The sequence below is a fragment of the Hyla sarda genome, chromosome 3 (assembly GCF_029499605.1).
Source record: "Hyla sarda isolate aHylSar1 chromosome 3, aHylSar1.hap1, whole genome shotgun sequence".
Lineage (NCBI taxonomy): Eukaryota > Metazoa > Chordata > Amphibia > Anura > Hylidae > Hyla > Hyla sarda.
This window is the reverse complement of record NC_079191.1, coordinates 421,122,162-421,138,687: the sequence shown is the minus strand read 5'-3', so window position 1 is coordinate 421,138,687 and position 16,526 is coordinate 421,122,162. Positions and strand designations below refer to the sequence as shown.

Sequence of the window (16,526 nt, the reverse complement as noted above, 5' to 3'; positions counted from 1 at the left end):
GCCGGCCCAAGACATTGTGCTGCCTAGGTCCAAGAGTGAAATGCTGCCTCCGACCCAAAATGCAAAAAAAAAAACTATGCCATACAATTACACTGCATATTCCACAGCACTGCAACTCACATTGATCTGCAGCATTATGTAGGCAGCCTTTCCTCCACATTAGGTAGGCATCAGTTCCCCCTACATTAGGTAGGCATCAGTTCCCCCACATTAGGTAGGCAGCATAGTTTCCCCACATTAGATAGGCAGCATAGTTTCCACACATTAGATAGGCAACATAGTTACCACACATTAGATAGGCAGCATAGTTTTCCCAAATTAGGTAGCATAGTTTCCTCACATTAGGATGCATAGTCCCCCCCCCCCCCACAGAGACACACAGACATACACAGACAGACACATACACAGACCCACACACATAGACCCACACACACACAGACCCACTAACCAGGCCTGTGCAGCGCTTCTTCTCTCCGGCAACCGCCTGACGAGTGACATCACTGATGTACTCCTGCGCGGGTCTGAGGTGGAGCATCACTTGCGCAACATCTATCATCAGACGGAGGCTGGCTGCAGGCTCACTGTCATAAAGTGTCCGCTGCGCTATTAAGCATCTTGGCCGCTTTAGAGCAGTGAGCAGCGGTGACGCAGCGGCAGGGCTGGCCCAACCATGGACCTAGGTGGCACAAAAAAAAGGGTCAGCAAAGTGCCACCCCTGAAAAGTGCCGCCTGGGACCAATGGTCCCTCCAGGTCCCATGGTAGAGCTGGCTCTGCTTCAGAATGCCTTTGGCTGCCATGGTCACTGATTGGCACCCTGAGATTGGGGGTGCCAATAAGATCCCTAACAGGTGTGACACCTGTTAAATCCACCTCCACATGCCACGATCACTGTTGATCATAGCATGAAGAGGGTACATCTGTCAGAAGCGGACTAACGTTTGATCCCGGCAGTTTAAAGCAAGTGTCAACTGTAAGATACAGCATATGGACCTTACTTAGCTCCTGGGCCTTCACTATACTTAGTGACTGACAAGCCACAGTAAAAAGATGTGTCTGCAGTCTTTGAGGTGTTGATATATAAATAGATATTTGCGCCTATATACACCAATTAGCCATAAGATTACCTGGCTAATATTGTACAGGTCCCTTGTGCCGCCACAATGGACCATCTGTTCTATTGAAGCCTGGACTCTACAAAATCTCTGAAGGTGTTCTGTTATATATGTACTAAAATGATAGCAGCAGATTATGTAAGTCCTATAAGTTGTGAGGTGCAGCCTCTTGTCTTCCTTCCATAGTGTATCATGGTGCCACACAGGTCCAGTCTGGAAGTCTAGGATAGCATGAGATAGAAAGCCTCAGACAACTCTAGGTCCAAAAGTGTACAGTCCAAGCCTGGTGGTAAGCTAATTCCGAGGAGGCCCTGCAGTCAGTCTCAAGTCTGTGTGGATGGTCCCAATTCACAAGTCTTAGGCCTAAAACTTAAAGTCTAGAGTCTACAGTAACTAAAATCCAGTCAAGTGAAAGTACTACAAGTTACAGCAAGGAAAAGGGATCCATAGGGTTACTCTGCATCTCCCCTCCTCTGATCTGCATTGTTAATTGCCACAACATCTATCCTGAACCACAATAAAGGCAATTTTCTGTAACCGTACTGATTTGATGTTGTTATTCTCCAGCGCTTGGCCCAGGAGAAATGCTGAAACTTGAGCGTGGTAGTTAACGCTACCCTGGCATCATGAGTGACTGTTTGTTTGTAGCCACATCCAAAAAACTAAAATTCAGCATGTTATAATGGCCCACCACATAATATAACAAAACAAAAAATACAAAATAAATATGAAAAGTCAATGCAAAAGCAAAAAAATTAAACAATATATAAACAAAAGTTAAATAGATAAATAATGCAAAAGAAAAAAAAGTATAAAAAAATTAATAAATAAAAAATAAACTAAAATAGCAACAACTGAAAAGTGATAACATAATACAATGTCATTGCATAACATGTAACCATTATAAAGAGTATGGTCAGCTGTAAAATAAACATGTCAGCCGATGAGGCAGATTCAATGAGAGTCATCGCGTTCAGCTCAATGGTCATTCGAGACTCTCATAGGAGTAAATGGTTAAGACAGGAAGAACAAGAGATCTCCCCCAATATCTCAATATATATTCTAAAAAAGATTTAATTCACTGAAGATCGCGCCAGCCGACTGACCCTATTCCTGAGAATATGACACCCCATGTATGTAAAATTGTGTTGTGTAACTGTCCTTGACCCCAGTCACCATTTATTTGTGCAAACGTGTGTATTTCAGCCTTACATTGAGTGGATTTTAAGAATAAATGATCAGGGTCATGGCCCAAAAGTGTGGATGGGAAAATCGCACTTTACATAAACTGCCGGGATAAAATGTTTACCGTGTAAAAAGCTTCAACTTCAGAAAAAAACTAAAATAAATAAATAAAATATACAAAAATCTTTTTTTTTTTTAAAGGAGCACTCCAATGGAAAAAATGTTTTTCAAATCAACCGGTGCCAGAAAGTTATACTGATTTCTAAATTACTTCTATTTAAAAATCTTCATCCTTCCAGTACTTATCAGCTGCTGTATGCTCTAGAGGAAGTTGTGTAGTTCTTTCCAGTCTGTCCACGGTGCTCTCTGCTGACACCTTTTGTCTGTGTCAGGAACTGTCCAGAGCAGGAGTAAATCCCCATAGCAAACCTATTCTGCTCTGGACAGTTCCTGACATGGACAGAGGTGTCAGTAGAGAGCACTGTGGTCAGGCTGGAAAGAACTACACAGCTTCCTCTGGAGCATACAGCAGCTGATAAGTACTGGAAGGGTTAAGATTTTTAAATGGAAGTAATTTACAAATCTGTATAACTTTCTGGCACTAGCTGATTTAAAACATTTTTTTCCACCGGAGTACCCCTTTTAAGAAAGCCTAACCTAGGAATGGTCAACATAGCTTTCACACTAGTGCTTCTTATTGGGGGTAACTTTCCTGTAAACCAGTGGTCTCCAAATTGTGGACCTGCAGCTGTTGCAAAACTACAACTCCCAGCATACTCGGACAGCCATTGGCTGTCCGGGCATGCTGGAAGCTGTAGTTTTGCAACAGCTGGAGGTCCACAGTTTGGAGACCACTGCTGTATATCAATGCTTAACCTCAAAAAGAAAGCAGACGGCAGACCCATCTATAGACAGCTGTTTCAGGTTTATTTTCCTTCCTCAGTCCACAACAGGCTGCGAGTGGGAGACCTCAGATTTGGGAAGATCTCCAAGTGGGTTGGACAATAGGTGGCGCTAGAGACGTTCCTTTTCTTTCTAAAGGTGAACTCATTTTCATAGTTCACACTTACGCAGCCACGCGCAAGTCACATCATAAATTTGCTCAAATGACAGCAAAAAAAGATGGAAGCTTACACACATGCCCATGCCAGCTGGTGACTGGAGTACATTTGCGCAAAAATGTGCGCAAAAATAGTTTTTGCTCAAGTGATAAATTTGATGCACCAAACAAGCATCTGCTCGCCATGTCCCCAGTAAGCGTACAAAAAATAAATAAATAAATAGAACAAATAACATTTAAAAAGCCCAAAATGAGATGATAATTTCGGCTTATGTCAAAGCGCAAAATAAAAACACACTGCGCACGCAATTTTACAGGTGCACGTCAGTTGATAAATTCCCCCCATTGTCTTCTTAGGATTACCAGACTGGCATAGAAATGTGAGCTGAATGGGAGCTGCACTGCAGTACCCTGACACCACCACTACACAGTGAATGGCGCTGAGGCTTCCACCCATTTATTGTGTATGTGCTGGTGCTGCAGCTCTCCCAAACAAATGATTGGTGAGGGTGCTGGGCCATAAATGTTGTACAAAGCATGTACAACAAAGCATGTACAACACCAGTCATCCGCAACATGCATTGGTTCACTGAGGGATCAGTTACAGCTGCCAATAGAAGTCCATCCACAGGGTAAGGTATAAACTACTGATCCAGGGGGGGGGGGGGGAGAGAGTCTGAACGCTGTGACCCCTGTGATCTCCAGAATGGGGCGCTGGGTCTCTCATCTGCATGAGAGCACTGTCTATGAGAGCGCCAGAGATACCTGAGGGTTACACTGGGGTATTTCCAGCTCTTCCATAGACAATGGATGTAGCAGCAGATGGCACTTGCCATCTAACTCTTTATACAGCTCAAAGGGTCAGCGTCCCATTGTGACCACTGGGATCCGACCCTTATCCCCTATCCAGTAGATATGGGCTAAGGTATTTTGGCAGGATAAGTGTTATACCTCCCCTCAATGCTGGATTCCGAGCTTAGTACTGCTCTATAATGTCCTCCTTGTTGCTGCTGCTGCTTCTGAGATTGTGCTATGGAAATACAGGGGAGCAGGATCGCCTCTTCTGTGTGTTTGCAGTGTTTGGAATCAATCTTCATAGTAGATAGTCTCTACCGACTAGCTCAGGGACATTAAAATTAAGGATGGAGCCTGCAGAGGAGGAAACTGGTGACAAATGTAATATACAAGTTGCATAATTGGAAAACTACCGCTATTCCTCGAGTATACATATAGCAGCTTATCCTGGAAAGTTACCCAACAGTTGGAATACAGTTCAAATTATAGAATATTAACTTCCTACAACAACCACTAGGTGGAGCTTGGAGGATGACAGAAGACAAATGCATGCACTAAATAGAAAATAAATCAGTCATCTCCTAAGCTCCCCCTAGTGGTGACTTTAGGCAATGGGAATGTATCTTTATCTCTAAGGCTGTCAAAACTGACCTTAAACCCTTAAAAAGCTTAACTCTTTCTTGTCTATTGCCTTATTATTATTTTCCTTCCTACATAAGGACACGTAAACACCGCTTCAGACTTCTGGAAGTAAATCATAGACTTGAGTCGGTTTTTTAGCTTTAACTAGCCCCCTTCCTGTACAGCAATCTGTTTTTTCTTTGCCTAATGACCGTATTGGAAGGTAACGGAGCCGGGGAGATGGATTAGTAGCAGCGGCTCAGCTATTTCCTCATAGAATGGCTGAATTCCCTTTGTCTAATGATGTTACATTTGTCCTGCAGATGATGTAGAGTTTGTATCACAGTCTGTGCTGATCACACGGTACTTGGCAAGCGTCCCCATCTCCCACAGAACCTCCCTGGCACCATTAATATTATATATAGATACCCTTGTCACAGATTTATATCTCTAGATCGAGGATCTGTACTGGAAGGGTGAAATGCGTGTGGGTGGCGTGAATGGGGGGGAGGGGCCGGGTATCGGTGATTTATAATGGCGAATGTTGGAGAATAAAAAAAGAGGTGATCAAATTTATATTAATGCCATGACCTATATATATAAAGCTTCCGATTCGCCCCTCGCACCTAAAATATCCTTAGAAGGTGATGCATGCAGCAAAAAGGAAAAAAAAAGGAAATGAATACAGTCATGATGATTTAATTTAATGCCATATTGCACATTGAGCAATACCTATTTGTAAATGTCTGCTGGGCTCGGTGCAATTTACGGCTTCTTCTTCTCAATACGCGTTGGGTGTTTGTGCAGGAGGAATCGTACAGTATCTCTGCTCCAGTGAGGACGGGATTAAGAAAGAAGCCTGGATTGTCCATTGTTTTGTTTTTTTCATATTTTTATATATTTATTTTTTTTGCTTTTTTTAGCAGTAAGGTTTTTTTTGCTATCATAATATACATTTACACAATTATTTAGTACTTATTATTTCTTCTTACTCTTTTTTTCACTGTGTCTTATATTTTTGTATTATACATGTTTTTTTTTTTATCTAAGTTTTATGTTTCCAATGAAATCATTTTTAATTTTTTTTATATTTTTTGGGGAGGATTTTTATTCATTTTCAGAATTAGGCTAAGTTTACACTCAGTAATTTCGTCCTTATTTCGGTCCAAATTTTTTATCAACAGGACTGGAGGTAACAGAAAAAAAAGGGTGGAGGGGGGTTAGAGATGGGGTGGGGGGAGAGGGTGTATAGCTGGTTATAGATTTTTGTTAGGGGAATATATATGACTGTTTCATTGGATGAGCTATCATGGGGGGGGGAAGAATACAAAAACAAACACAAAAAATAAAAATAAACTATAATTTCAATGTTTGAACTGGCCAGTGTCATTCTACTATGACCTGTAGCTACTAGAGCTATGACCTGTAGCTCTGGGGCTACTACCAGGATTGGGGCAAAAGTGGAGGGATCACTTGAGTTTCCTTTGAGTATTCCAGTTAGATCCTGCTTCATTAGGGGCGGGGGTTTCATTTGTGGATATCTGGAGGTACAATGGGTTATAATGAGGTTCTTGATCTGAACCAGTGGAGGGGATGCTTATGTGCATATAGTGGGCTGTGTTATGATAGCATGGGATTTACAGAAGTCCAAAGGGCAAGGAGTAGTTCTGCCCCTCAAGGGAGGTTGAGGGACTTGCCCATTATTTTTTGGGAACTAGTTATTTGTTTGTTGAATTGTGAGGGGTGGTAGGGTGCTTGGTGGTTCACAGGACTATGCTTTTTCTTTTCATGTCCTTGAGTGCCAGCCTATGCATTATTGCTACTGCTTCCTACCATTTTAACTTCCATGCGGATAATCTCGTGGAACGTGAAGGGGTTGAGGACCCCCAAAAGAGCAGTGGTCCAGTATCATTTGAAAAGATTATCTCTGGATATTGTATTACTACAAGAGACCCAATGAGAGACAGTTGATTTTGCCCGTATGTGTAAATAGTGGGTGGAAAGGGTGGAGGGTTCACCTGCTGTTGCCCGAAAAGCGGGCGTCCTGATTTTATTTCATAAAGCTTTTGTATATGATCTCTTATCGGCAGACACAAACGCTTTAGGAATAGTGTTGAGCGGCATAGGCCATATTCGAATTCGCGATATTTCGCGAATATATGGACGAATATTCTTCATATATTTGCTACATTTGCATATTCGTAATATACGCGTTTATTTTCGCATATGCGAAAATACGCATATACGAAAATTTGCATATGTGAAAATTAGCATAAGCGAAAATGCACATATGCGAAAATTCACATATGCGAAAATTACCATATGTGGAAATTAGCATAAGCGGAAATTAGCATATGCGAAAACTAGCTGGAAGCAGAAAGGGATGATCACTGTGATGTGTACTGTGAAAAAAACAAACAAAAAAAAAAAACGAATATTCGTAATTACAAATATATAGTGCTATATTCGCGAATATTCGCGAATACGTAAATATTCGCAAATTCGCGAATATGCGATATTCGCGAATAAAATTCGCATTGCGAATATTCGTGAGCAACACTATTTAGGAACAACGGTGAGGCTGTGGAAGAAGATTTTATGCCACAGGTCATACACCATGGTTAATACACATGGTAGTAATACTGCATCAGTAATGTCTCTCCCAGTCAAAGTTTTCAAGGCAGACTTGTCCTAGTCAAGCTCCTTTAAAGAAAAAATTAAAGAATTGATGATCCTTTGAAAGCAAAGGGCAGTCACAACAAAGATTGCTTTGATTTGGAATTTTCTTGTGTTTATTCACTTTGCATTTTTTTTAATTGATAAAAATAAACTATTAACACTTTTAACTGCATTCTTGCACACTTATTTAATTCCTATTCTTACTTTTGTAATTAATATCCTTAAATGGGCACTGTCATGAAGTAAAAAAATTGATATGTTGTAGTACTTAAGTACTACAACATATCTCTAATATACTTTAATTAAAAAAAGTGATTTTAAACAAGTTTAAAATCACTTTTAAATTCGGCCACTAGGGGTCGCCCTCCTAGTGGCCGAATGCATTCAGCAGTGACGTCACTACTGGATTTCGACTCATTTCAGCCTGGCAATGAGTCGAAATCCAGTCACTGCGGTGCTCGCTCCCGCCTGTCAATCAAACAGGCGAGAGCGAGCGCGCTGAAAGCTGGGGCTGCACTGCCCACTGTCAGGCTGCTCCACTAGCCTCGCGCATGGCCCCGCCCCCATTACCCTGTCCGGAGGCAGCGCGCGCACTCATTGCTGCGCTGATCCTCCGGATGGGCAAGTCTGATCTGAGGTCTTATAAGGGGAGCGGAATGTCTTCTTTTCGGGCAGTTGGAGGGAGGGGGCTGTTGCACGGCGGGGTCTGGGGGTGATGGAGTTTGGAGAGCGGAATGTTTTTTCTGGGTCGGCGGAGGGAGAAGGGTGGGGGGTGTTGCGCGGCGGGGCCTGGGGGAGCGGGATCTGTGGCAGCTGCGGCTGAGACTGTTTTCACCACAGGGTGCCTACAGTTGTTTCCCCACTACAACTCCCAGCATGCCCTGACAGCCAATAGATGTCAGGGCAGGCTGGGAGTTGTAGTGGTGAAACAGCTGGAGGCACCCTGTATAGTTGAACTAAGGGCGGAAGTCAGGCCCCCCAGCAGGCGTCAGTGACGTCATGCCTGCCGGGGAAGTCTGCCTGGTAGTGAGCACACTACCAGGCAGAAAAAAAAGCATTTTTAATATAGTAAAAAAAAATGTAAAGGCAGGGGGGGGGGGGGGGGGGGGGGCTTAGGGATAGATGGGCAATAGGCAGGGACAGGAAGAAAAAAAAAAAGGGATGGTGGGAGCTACCCTTTAAAGAACCACGATTTTACCAATTGGATTTACTTAGACATAGTACAAATTTACTTTATACATATTGTTATGAGTTACTTAAACTCCTAAACAATCCAAAATATGTAATTTTTTACATTTACATGTTTTTACTTTTCCTAAGAGCCCTAACTTTTTTTTTTTACGTTTTCATTCACATACTCATATTAGGGTTTCTGGGGTTGAAAGAGATGTAACAAGTCCCAGTACCGTAAATGTAACCTAAGATATACAATAGTTCGGTCACGTGCATTTTAAGTGAGTGATGAAAAATAGCGATGCTGAAGCCTGTAGTCATCTAATGATCTTTTGAGATGGAAGGTCCTGAAAAGGTAATACCTAGATGTTTCCTATTACAATTTGCAAAAAAATCAGAGAGCAATTGAAATCAAAGAATAGGTTAATATCCCCCAGGACTGCAGCCCGGGCTCCCCTTCTCCACTAGACTATTTATTAGTATAATTTTTCTTAGTATAATTACAACGCTTGCGCCTTTCTTATCTACTTATATCTATTGGTATAAAGCCCTCCCACAGTCATTCTCTTTCTGCTTTTTATTGCTAAATGATATTTACTTTTAATATATGCTGAGAGTAAAGAAAAGAGATAGTAGGAATGGCCACAAACCCCTACACCAACACACGCTGGAGACACATGCTTTTTCTCTGGTCATGTAATTGAGGAGGAAGGTTCTGACAGGGTAGTACTTAGACATATTCTATTACATTTTCTGCAAATCAAAGCTATTGAAAACATAGTAAAGGCTAGGTTGATTGCCTTAAAAAAGCCTATACTTACCTACCCCATACCGCATGTTGCCTTCGGTATTGTTGCTCCTTGTCTCCGCCAGATATAATTTCCATATACGGGTGTCAGGGCCCAAGACTTTAGAGTGCAACTCAACCAATCACTGGCTGAGGCGGGACCCTGCTGCAGCCAGTGATTGGATGGTCGGCAATGTCCCGGGGCCCTATACGTCATATCGCTGCTCAGCCAATCACTGGATGCAGCACTAGACAGTGGAGCGGAGCAGAGACCAGAACCAGCGATACTGGAGGTTACCCGGACTGAGAGTGGTAAGTATAGTTTTTTGTTTTTGTTTAGGCAGGCAGTCTGGACAACCCCTTCATGCCCAAGATTTATAGTGACTGATACCTATCAAGTCAGGCAGGGGTTTACCTAAAGGATTGGGGGGTTCCTAGTACTAAACTCAAAATTAGACCCCATTTGGGTGTTGCTTGACACAAGAACACTCTAAAACACTTGTATCTTTAGATACACCACTGCCTGACTCGATAGGTAACAGTCACTATAATCTTGTCTTAAAGGGGTTGTCCAGGCTGCCTGCCTAAACTAAAAAAAATATATACTTACCTCCCCCAGTTCCCCCATCCAATTTCATACTCCATTTCCCTGTTTGCTAACACGGTAGCACCCATGGAGACCATAAAATAAGGACAAGACCAACCTGGAATAAGGGGCAAAAATAGAAGATGATTGGGCTGCCTCTATGGTACATATATTTATAAGTAACTATGTTGGCAATACAAAATGCATAGTGCTCATGGAAAGGGTTTTCCCACTGTGACGGTAAGGGTACGTTCACACGTACAGTATTCTGCGCAGATTCAATGCGCAGGTGTTACGCCGAGCGCTCCGGGTCCCCGTTCCTCCCCGGAGCGCTCGCCTCATCCTCGTTGCTGCAGCGCCCCGGTCAGATCCACTGACCGGGTGCGCTGCGGTCCCGCCTCCAGCCGGGATGCGATTCGCGATGCGGGTGGCGCCCGCTCGCGATACGCACCCCGGTCCCCGTACCTGACTCGCTCTCCGTCGGTCCTGTCCCGGCGCGCGCGGCCCCGCTCCCTAGGGCGCGCGCGTGCCGGGTCTCTGCGATTTAAAGGGCCAGTGCACCTATGATGGTGCCTGGCCCAATCTTCCAATTAGCTTTATTAGTTTCCACCTGTGCACTTCCCTATATCACCTCACTTCCCCTGCACTCCCTTGCCGGATCTTGTTGCACTTGTGCCTAGTGAAAGCGTTCCCTTGTTTGTTCCTACCCTGTGTACCAGAACTTCTGCTATCTCCCCTGACTACGAACCTTGCCGCCTGCCCCCGACCTTCTGCTACGTCCGACTTTGCTTCTGCCTACTCCCTTGTACCTCGCCTATCTTCAGCAGCCAGAGAGGTGAGCCGTTGCTAGTGGATACGACCTGGTCACTACCGCCGCAGCAAGACCATCCCGCTTTGCGGCGGGCTCTGGTGAAAACCAGTAGTGTCTTAGAACCGGTCCACTAGCACGGTCCTCGCTATCCCTCTCTGGCACAGAGGATCCACCTCCTGCCAGCCGGCATCGTGACAGTAGATCCGGCCGCTCCTAACCCCTGCTTGTCCCTGCCGGACAAATTTGATGGGGTCCGCAATGATCCTGCCACAGCCACAGTCCAGTCCTACTTCGCTGAGGTCCGTGGTGTCTTCGAGGAGCCTGCCCGAGCCTCTTCTGCCAAGACTGCCCTGCTGAACCTGGTCCAGGGTGTTTCTTCCGTTGGCGAGTACGCCATTCAGTTCCGTGCTCTTGCTTCCGAGTTGTCCTGCAATAGTGAGATTCTCTGCGCGACCTTTAAAAAACGCCTCGTGCGAACAAAGTCCATATCCAGGCGGAGCTCCAGACGCCATCCGGAAGAACGCATGTCAATGCGAGTGGCAAGATGAATGAGTTCATGCAGGTTAGCAGGAGTTTCTCGTGCGGCCAGAACATCTTTAATGTTGCTGGATAGGCCTTTTTTAAAGGTCGCGCAGAGAATCTCACTATTGCAGGACAACTCGGAAGCAAGAGCACGGAACTGAATGGCGTACTCGCCAACGGAAGAAACACCCTGGACCAGGTTCAGCAGGGCAGTCTTGGCAGAAGAGGCTCGGGCAGGCTCCTCGAAGACACCACGGACCTCAGCGAAGTAGGACTGGACTGTGGCTGTGGCAGGATCATTGCGGACCCCATCAAATTTGTCCGGCAGGGACAAGCAGGGGTTAGGAGCGGCCGGTTGCTGCGGAGGAGTTGCAGGAGCCGGCGGAGGAGATGGTTGTTGTAGCTGCTGTGTCTGTGGCAACAGCTGCTGTATCTGTGACTGAAGTTGCAGTGTCACGGTGGTCAAGTATGCCAGCTGGTGATTTCGCTGGGCAATCCGTTGGGCTTGCTGGGCAATCTGTTGGGCTTGCTGGGCAATCACCGTGGTGAGGTCGGCGACAACTGGCAGAGGAACTTCAGTAGATCCGGCCATGGATCCCGCTGAAGTTCCTCTGCCAGTTGTCGCCGACCTCACCACGGTGATTGCCCAGCAAGCCCAACAGATTGCCCAGCAAGCCCAACGGATTGCCCAGCGAAATCACCAGCTGGCATACTTGACCACCGTGACACTGCAACTTCAGTCACAGATACAGCAGCTGTTGCCACAGACACAGCAGCTACAACAACCATCTCCTCCGCCGGCTCCTGCAACTCCTCCGCAGCAACCGGCCGCTCCTAACCCCTGCTTGTCCCTGCCGGACAAATTTGATGGGGTCCGCAATGATCCTGCCACAGCCACAGTCCAGTCCTACTTCGCTGAGGTCCGTGGTGTCTTCGAGGAGCCTGCCCGAGCCTCTTCTGCCAAGACTGCCCTGCTGAACCTGGTCCAGGGTGTTTCTTCCGTTGGCGAGTACGCCATTCAGTTCCGTGCTCTTGCTTCCGAGTTGTCCTGCAATAGTGAGATTCTCTGCGCGACCTTTAAAAAAGGCCTATCCAGCAACATTAAAGATGTTCTGGCCGCACGAGAAACTCCTGCTAACCTGCATGAACTCATTCATCTTGCCACTCGCATTGACATGCGTTCTTCCGGATGGCGTCTGGAGCTCCGCCTGGATATGGACTTTGTTCGCACGAGGCATTTTTTCTCCCCGGCTCCTCTCTCCTCTGGTCCTCTGCAATCCGTTCCTGTGCTTCTCGCCGCGGAGGCTATGCAAGTTGACCGGTCTCGCTTGACACCTCAAGAGAGGACACGACGCCGCATGGAGAATCTTTGCCTGTACTATGCCGGTACCGAACACTTCCTGAAGGATTGTCCTATCCGTCCTCCCCGCCTGGAAAGACGTACGCTGACTCCGCACAAAGGTGACACAGTTCTTGATGTCAACTCTGCTTCTCCACGCCTTACTGTGCCTGTGCGGATATCTGCCTCTACCTTCTCCTTCTCTACTATGGTCTTCTTGGATTCCGGATCTGCAGGAAAAATTTTTTTGGCCTCTCTTATCAACAGGTTCTACGTCCCTGTGACCAGTCTCGCCAGACCCCTCTACATCTATTGTATTAACAATAAAAGATTGGACTGTCTCATGCGTTTCCGCACTGAACCCCTCCTAATGTGCATCGGACCTCATCACGGAAAAATTGACTTTTTTTTCCTCAGGTTCTTTGGCCCCAAGAAGAGGGGGAGACCCAAGGGGGGGGGTACTGTTACGCCGAGCGCTCCGGGTCCCCGTTCCTCCCCGGAGCGCTCGCCTCATCCTCGTTGCTGCAGCGCCCCGGTCAGATCCACTGACCGGGTGCGCTGCGGTCCCGCCTCCAGCCAGGATGCGATTCGCGATGCGGGTGGCGCCCGCTCGCGATACGCACCCCGGTCCCCGTACCTGACTCGCTCTCCGTCGGTCCTGTCCCGGCGCGCGCGGCCCCGCTCCCTAGGGCGCGCGCGCGCCGGGTCTCTGCGATTTAAAAGGCCAGTGCACCTATGATGGTGCCTGGCCCAATCTTCCAATTAGCTTTATTAGTTTCCACCTGTGCACTTCCCTATATCACCTCACTTCCCCTGCACTCCCTTGCCGGATCTTGTTGCACTTGTGCCTAGTGAAAGCGTTCCCTTGTTTGTTCCTACCCTGTGTACCAGAACTTCTGCTATCTCCCCTGACTACGAACCTTGCCGCCTGCCCCCGACCTTCTGCTACGTCCGACTTTGCTTCTGCCTACTCCCTTGTACCTCGCCTATCTTCAGCAGCCAGAGAGGTGAGCCGTTGCTAGTGGATACGACCTGGTCACTACCGCCGCAGCAAGACCATCCCGCTTTGCGGCGGGCTCTGGTGAAAACCAGTAGTGTCTTAGAACCGGTCCACTAGCACGGTCCTCGCTATCCCTCTCTGGCACAGAGGATCCACCTCCTGCCAGCCGGCATCGTGACAGCAGGATTTTCTGCTGAAGATTTCAATGCAAACTAAATGACTGAGCACAGCTTCTAATCTGCAGTTACAAATCCTGCGCATCAAATCTGCGCAGGATCCTATATGTGTGTGTGGTGCCTTGGGGGGGGGGTGTATGTCAGTTGCGGTGTTGTTGTAAGGTATATCACGATTATAATTAACTCGTGTCAGTCGTGACGCCAGGGTGAGGGTTAATACTGTGATGCTTGGCCTATCGCCACCCTTCCCAAAAGTGATAGGGAGATGTAGAATAAAGTATTGTCCACAACCAGAGCTTTGCTGAAAACTTGCGTAAACTTTACTGAAGATTTTCTGTAACATGCGAATACAGGAACAGTCTTAATAACAGAGTCTATGTACAGCTTAGCTGAGATTGACGTATGGTTGGGACTTTTGTAAGTTCTTAGTAGGATTTAGTATGCGCAGATCCGCTGGATTTAGAGTTATATTTAGGTCCAGAGGTCTCGCTAGCATAAGCGGGGAAGTTATAAGAACTCATGGTTTCGTTTCAGGTCAAGGCCGGCAGGCTTTGGTCCAGTATTTGTCTTTGCAAGTTGCGCAGATCTTGACTCTCCAACGATCCGGAACCCAAGAGAGTGTCTATTAGCTCCCTTATATGGGCAGGGGCTGGCCATTTTAGGATTCGTCCACACCATCTGTCAATCAGCTTTACAAGGCATTGTGGGTATCACCTGACCCATGAACCTCCAAAGGTCCTTTTACCTACCATAGAGACTAAACCACAGTCACATGACCCGCAGGCCCTGCGACGCTATGCAAGATAAGTATACACTTTCTATACAGTATTTACATTTATTTTAGAAATATATTAACTATTTGAGGGGTGACTAGGGGATGACTAAAGAAACGGAATCCCACAGTTACTAGGAACTCTGACTTTGGGGACGGTATGCCATACTGTACCGGGACACCACATGTGAATAGACCCTAAAAGAAACTTACCAGTATTTCCTAAACTTGCAAGCAGAAGAAAACTTTATTTACATTATGCAAATAGAGAAACAGGGCGTGTTTCGGTGAATGAAAGATGGAATTTGGTGAGTTCCAGGAAGTTTCATTTATTGTCAATGGTACATGTGGCCTTGGAGTCATGAGAGGTTGAACTTAAAGACGTCTTGAACCTTAGTTACCCAAGACGTATCCCTCATCACACATATTACTCCTCATAATAGTCATCACGCTTCATGCAGCACTCATCACTTTTTATATTCACTCTTCATGTAACCTGTTGGAATGATACAAGAAAGGGTCTTAATGTTGATAATATCAATTCTCCTCTGATGTTCGACAAACTATGACGCCCCAAAACGGACTCTAAAAGGATGACAATATGGCCGCCAATTACGTTGACAAGCTTTGTGTAACCTGTAGCTATGTATATGAAAGGAAATGGAATTCAATTTGTGTAATCTGCTGCTGAGTCGTGAAGACTCCATGAAATTATTTGCAGCAGTGCTGTCTCTGGGCAGGAATTGCAGAAGCTTCATAACATTGATATAAAAATTCATCTCATGCACATTTGCCAGGAAATGAATTAAACCTCCCGGCTTATTGCCTCACAAAAGCAACAGAACTTTTACTTGATCTTGTCCATAAATAATTCCTGTCCAGTATGAAGTCATTTAATGTGTCAGAGCAGAAATACATCTTCGCCTGTGTTTCTTTCCTAATTTAGAGCACTCCAGTCCATCGGACGAATCAGAAGCCAGGATAAAATCCGGGCAGATCTGGAAGACTAGCCTTCTACCTGTTGTTATTCCAAAATATGGTAACCCTATGTAGGCTCGTTGTGGATGATAAAAGGACATATAAAGCTCTTTTAAGTAATAAACTGGTAAATACCTACCATCGCTTTGTTATTATTATATCTTGCATATATGGTGTCAACATTTCGGCAGCCACTGTAGGTAAATGTAAGTGTCATAAGGCCAACAAGGATTTGGCTTAGGTCTAAACCAGGGAGCAGAGTCTTATGGGGAGATTTATCAAAACCTGTAGAAAGGAAAAGTTGCCCAGTTGCCCATAGCAACCAATCAGCTCACTTCTTTCATCTTTAACAAGGCCTCTACAAAATGAAAGAAGCGAGCTGATTGGTTGCTATGGGCAAATGGGCAACTGGGCAACTTTTTCTCTGGACAGGTTGATATAAATCTCCCCCTTAGAGATTCGGCGTTCTTGACTCTTATCTAGCGTAAGGGCAGTGTGTTACATCTCATAAGAAATCCCTAAGTCACTAACCCCAAAGTGGTCTCTCTTAGCAATGCCTGGCATGTTGGCAGTCAGAAGTAACTGTGGTAGCCTGGGGGTGTAGGGTATATGGGGTGTAGCTATGCAGTGATGAAAGGGTGCTGGTTTAACCCTTAACTGTTGTGATGCCAGGGTAAGGGTTTTCTCTGTATGCTTGTCCTACCGCCACCCGTCCCAAGAGGGAGATAGTAAATAAATGATTGTCCACAAACGGAGATTTTCAGAAAACTGTCAGAACTTTTACTGCAGCTTTTATGCAGACTTAAACAGGAACAGTCCATATAACAGAGTCTATCTGAAGTTTGACAGCTGGTTGGGACCTCGTGAGTTTCTAGAGCTTAAGAGATTTATATGCGCTGTTCCACTGGATTTAGGGGATTGATATTAGG

At 45.7% G+C, this 16,526-nt stretch overlaps 1 long non-coding RNA gene across 1 annotated transcript; it reads right to left on the bottom strand.

The window, feature by feature from the left end:
- Positions 1–4,319: 4,319 nt before the first annotated feature.
- Positions 4,320–15,895, bottom strand: LOC130360867 (uncharacterized). The gene is made up of 3 exons (XR_008890844.1): positions 15,737–15,895; positions 14,833–15,115; positions 4,320–4,507 (listed from the first exon to the last, which is right to left on the bottom strand). It is a non-coding gene; the product is annotated as an uncharacterized LOC130360867 (long non-coding RNA).
- Between the last annotated feature and the right edge of the window lie 631 nt (positions 15,896–16,526).